A 5,729-nucleotide genomic window follows, 5' to 3' on the forward strand; every position below is an offset into this window, starting at 1 on the left:
TGTAGCCGCAAGAGGGCAAAAGCCAAGCCCAGATAAATACAGTGGGTTGTGTCAGGAAGAATATTCATCGTAAAATTTTTGCCAAATCAATATACAAATATTGACTTCCATATATGACTTCCCTACCGGATCGGTTGAGGCCCAGGTTAACAACGACTGCCATCGGTACTGTTCACCTACAGGGTGCCAGTGGAAATTGGTCTACTGTTGGTCGAAGAAGGAGAGGAGGAAAGTGTGTTCGTGAGGAGAGAAGAAGAACGCCAATAGTATTGGACAGAGTAGGGACTTCAATGTTGGAACTATGACAGGAAAAGGTAGAGAGTTGGTTGACATGATGCAGAGGAGGAAGGTAGACATACTGTGTGTCCATGAGACCAGGTGGAAAGGTAGCAAGACTAGAAGTTTAGGAGCAGGGTTCAATTTGTTCTATGATGGTGTAGATAGGTACAGAAATGAAGTAGCAGTTATTTTGAAGGAAAATTTTGTTAGGAATGTCCTGGAGGTAAAAAGAGTGTCAGATAGAGTGATGAGTCTGAAGCTAGAAATCGATGGTGTGATGTTCAATGTTGATAGTGGGTATGCTCCACAGGTAGGATGTGAGCTGGAGGAGAAGGAGAAATTCTGGTCGGACTTTGATGAAGTGATGCAGAGCATGCCTAGAAGTGAGAGAGTTGTCATTGGTGCAGACGTCAATGGACATGTTGGCGCAGGAAACAGAGATGATGAGGAGGTGATGGGCAGGTTTGGTATTAAGGAGTGGAATGCAGAAGGACAGATGGTGGTTGACTTTGCAAAAAGGATGGAAACAGCTATAGTGAATACTTTCTTCCACAAGAGACAGGAACATAAGGTGACCTATAAGAGTGGAGGTAGGAGCACACAGGTAGACTACATCTTGTGTAGACGGTGTAATTTCAAGGAGATCAGTGACTGCAAAGTAATGGTAGGTGAGACTGTAGCCAAACAGCATAGGATGGTGGTGTGTAGGATGACTCTGGTGGTGAGGAAGATGAAGAGGGCAAAGGCAGAGCAGAGGACGAAATGGTGGAAGCTGAAAAGGGAAGAGTGTTGCATGACTTTTAGGAAGGAGTTCAGACAAGCTCTGGGTGATCAGGAGGTGCTTCCAGATGACTGGACAACTACAGCTAATGTGATCAGGGAGACGGGTAGGAGAGTACTTGGTGTGTCATCTGGAAGGAAAGTAGATGAGGAGACTTGGTTATGGAATGAGGAAGTACAGGAGTGTGTACTGAGAAAGAGGTTAGCTAAGAAGTGGGACGCTGAGAGGACTGAGGAGAGTAGACAGGAGTACAGTGAGATGCAGCGTAAGGTGAAAGTAGAGGTAGCAAAGGCCAAACAAGGGGCTTATGATGAATTGTATGCTAGGTTAGACAGTAAGGAGGGAGAGACTGATCTATACAGGTTGGCAATACAGAGAGATAGAGATGGGAAGGACGTGCAGCAGGTTAGGGTGATTAAGGATAGGGATGGAAGTCTATTGACAGGTGCCAGTAGTGTGATGGGAAGATCGAAAGACTACTTTGAAGAGTTGATGAACGTGGAAAATGAGAGAAAACAAAGACTAGAAGAGGTGACGGTTGTATACCAGGATGTAGCAAAGATTAGTCAGGATGAAGTGAGGAGGGCATTGAAGAGGATGAAGAGTGGAAAGGCACCCGGACCTCATAATATACCTGTGGAGGTATGGAAGTGTCTAGGAGAGGTGGCAGTAGAGTTTCTGACTGGGTTGTTCAACAGGATCTTAGATAGTGAGAAGATGCCTGAGGAATGGAGGAGAAGTGTGCTGGTGCCCATTTTTGAAAACAAGGGAGATGTGCAGTGTTGCGCAACTACAGAGGAATAAAGCTGATGAGCCATACAGTGAAGTTATGGGAAAGAGTAGTGGAAGCTAGACTAAGGGCAGAAGGGAACATTTGTGAGCAGCAGTATGGTTTCATGCCAAAAAAAAAAGAGTACTACAAATGCAGTAATTGCTTTGATAATGTTGATAGAGTAGTACAGAGAAGGCCAGACGGAGCTGCATGGTATTTTTGTAGATCTGGAGAAAGCTCATGACAGGGTGCCCAGAGAGGAACTGTGGCATTGTATGAAGAAGTCTGGAGTGGCAGAGAAGTATGTTAGAGCGGTGAATAACATTTATGAGGACTGTAAGACAGTGGTGAGGTGTGCTGTAGGTGTGACAGAGAAGTTCAAGATAGAGGTGGGACTGCATCAGGGATCAGCTCTGTGCCCCTTCCTGTTTGTTATGGTGATGGACAGGCTGACAGACGACGTTAGACAGAAATCTCCATGGACTGTGATGTTTTCAGATGACATTGTGATCTGTTTTGAGAGCAGGGAACAGGTGGAGGAGAAGCTAGAGAGGTGGAGGTTTGTCCTGGAAAGGAGAGGAATGAAGGTTAGCCGCAGTAAGACAGAGTACATGTGTTGAATGACAGAGACCCAAGTGGAAGAGTAAGGTTACAGGGAGAAGAGATCAAGAAGGTGGAGGGTTTTAATTACTTAGGGTTACCAGTCCAGAGCAATGGAGAGTGTGGAAAAGAGGTGAAGAAGCATGTACAGGCAGGATGGAACGGGTGAAGAACAGTATCAGGTGTAATGTGCTATAGAAGACTTTCTTCTAAAATGAATGTGGTGAGACCAGCGATTTTGTTCGGTCTAGAGCAGTGGGTCTTAACCTTGTTGGAGGTACTGAACCCTGCTGGTTTCATATGCTCACTCACCAAACCCCTTCTTTCGTTAAAAAAAAAACAAAAAAAAACTTTAAGACATAAGTATATGCTCTACTGGTGTATTTAATGGATTGCGCATTAATGTCACCTTTTTTAAATAACAAAACCAAGACAGTGCATGAGCTCAAATGAAATGACCTACCTGCAAATCAGTGTGACCTCTGCTGTTGTTATTGAGAGACCAGAGGCCTGTACCATAAGGCTGGATTACCGCTTAGCGAGATAACTTCAGGCTTAACCCTGGCTTTTCGGTACCATAAAGGTGGCTGACTTTCTATCGGGCTACGTTGTCGCGGTAACCTATGCTGAACACCTAACCTGCTCCGGAGCAGGATAAGTTCAGGATAAGAGCTCAACAGGTATAACAGCCCCACCTACTGACTAATCAGAGCTCAGCAGGTATAACAGCCCCACCTACTGACTAATCAGTTCTCTTGGAAAATGGGCTGTCCGTTTTATGAGAACACAGCTTGTGCGAAGAGCACTCAGACGCAAGAGAACATTTAGAGATCACTGTAATCCGTTCGAATTGCCTGAACAATCACTGTACGAAAGGTACAGGTTTTGGGGAGAGGGCTTACATTACATCTGTCAGCTGCTGGAGCCTTACATCAGTAATGTAACGCACCGCAACCACGCGCTGACAGTCCCGCAGACAGTGTGCATTGCACTGAGGTTTTTTGCCACAGTTAATATATTTCTTAGTGATGTTCGTAATTATTATGATGTCCTTAAATCCCTCGTTGGATGGGTTACAAGCAATCCACAGAAAAAATGCCATTAATCAATTATTTGTTTAAGTAAATCATGGATTGATTCATTCATTCATAGGTACTTTTATGTATTCTGTTGGCGATGCCGAAAACCTCGGGAAGAACACAGTACGTACAGCTATTCATAAAGTCGCGGGGGCTACAATCACATGCCATAACGAAAAATGTCGTACATGCATACATTTATGCAATACACAAATGTTACTGTAGTCAGATATACAAGTGGAGTCATAGTGGGGAAGTAATATTATAATGGCACTAACCTAGGCATTGACACAGTCGGCGATTTTGTGCCAGCGATCCTTGCGCCATTTGGCAGCTGCAACTGTGTTGCTTTTTGCCTGGATTATTGATTTGTATTGCATGTATTTATTAATTATTATTGTTTGCTCCTCCGTTGTGAAATATGCGGCTCGGGCCGGTTTGTTGCATGTTTGCGATTGGTCGCATGCAGCAACCTCCGTCCTTTTTATGTCAGCACACACAGATCTAGAGTGGACATGCCTGAATTGAATTAGTGAGTTGATAGCCGGCTTTATGGTACCGGAAATCCAGTGGGTGGATTTCTCGGTAAGTGAAGCCAGATAAGTAAGAGGAAGCCCGGCTAGGTTCATCAAGCTTTATGGTACAGGCCTCAGTTCAGATATGCGTGGCTTCACCTTGGCAAGTGCTACTCTTATGTCATTTCAACAGCAAAGTCTGTTTCTTTTGTTTCCATGCAGCTTAAGGAAGTGTACCTTTATTTTTGCCAGTGCTAGATTAGAGCTGCTCAACTTGACATTGCAAATCATGCAGAACGCCATCACGTTCCATTATACATTCATTCATTCATTGTCATGTACCACCGCTGTATCCACTGTATCGGGTCACGCGAAGCTGGAGCCTATCCCAGCTGGCATAGGGCGTGAGGTGGGGGACACTAGGGGCACGACGCTAGTGCACCGCGGAGCCACATACAAAGACGCACACACACACTCACTCCTACGAGCAATTTGGGACCTGAGGCGCATGCTTTTGGAGGTGGGACGAAGCCGGAGAACTCATGCGGACACGGGGAGAGCATGCAAACTCCGCACAGAGCAGGACTCGAACCCGGACCCGCCGTGTTGTGAGGCGACAGCGCTAACCACTGCACCACTGTGCCGCCCACGTTCCATTATACAGTACATGTAAATTTACCTTGCACATATTCGTCCGACTGCTTTCTTTTTTTGCTCAACATTGTTACTATGAATTAAAATATTAAGAAAGCAATCAGATGACATACCATCATGACAGGCATAAATCAACTACTGAGTGCGCAAAATCCCCTGTAGCACAGGTAGGCTAATCGATGTAGTGTGATCACCTTCAGCAAGTGATGGCTAAGGGGGCGTGTCATCACAAATTGACATGATGTGTCAAACGTACACAGTGATTCGTTTATGTCTGTTTAGGTTCTCACTCATCCAGGTCATAGTTATCCAAAAGCTGTATTAAGTCAATCCACTGGACCTTAAGAAAGTTCTTGAAGACGATTCATCTCTCGTCCAAGAGACTTCCTCAGTTCAGAGGGTGGCTGATCATGTCCCAGTTTATAAACCCTGTGGGGTGTGGTCAGTGCTATTCACTTTCCAACGACCATCGTTGAAACGGTGATTCGTGTACGTTCAGCAAAAACACCCGACACGATGCGTCGGGTGTTTTGTCTTGACCTCCGTCTCCGCCGAACCCCGAGACCGAGTCACCAAACCCCTAGGGTTCGATTGAACCCAGGTTAAGAACCACTGGTCTAGAGACAGTGTCACTGAGTAAAAGACAGGAAACAGAGCTGGAGGTGGCAAGGATGAAGATGCTGAGGTTCTCTTTTGGAGTGACAAGGATGGATAGGATCAGGACTGAGTACATCAGAGGGACAGCACATGTTAGAGGTTTTAGAGATACAGAGAGGCCAGACTGAGATAGATCGGACATATCCAGAGGAGAGATAGTGAATATATTGGTAGAAGGATGATGAGGAAGACCAAAGAGGACAAGAGGGTAGTTGGTGTGAGAAAAGAGGATGCAGAAGACAGGGTTAGATGGAGGCAATTGATTCGCTTTGGCGACCCCTGAAGGGAAAAGCCGAAAGGAAAGGAGGACCAGCATTATCCAAGACGCAAACGTCCAATTAAATCCTACTGGAGAGATCGATTCATGGAACAAATCTAACAACAACAGTCAA

The sequence above is a fragment of the Antennarius striatus genome, chromosome 6, assembly GCF_040054535.1.
Source record: "Antennarius striatus isolate MH-2024 chromosome 6, ASM4005453v1, whole genome shotgun sequence".
Taxonomy (NCBI): Eukaryota; Metazoa; Chordata; class Actinopteri; order Lophiiformes; family Antennariidae; genus Antennarius; species Antennarius striatus.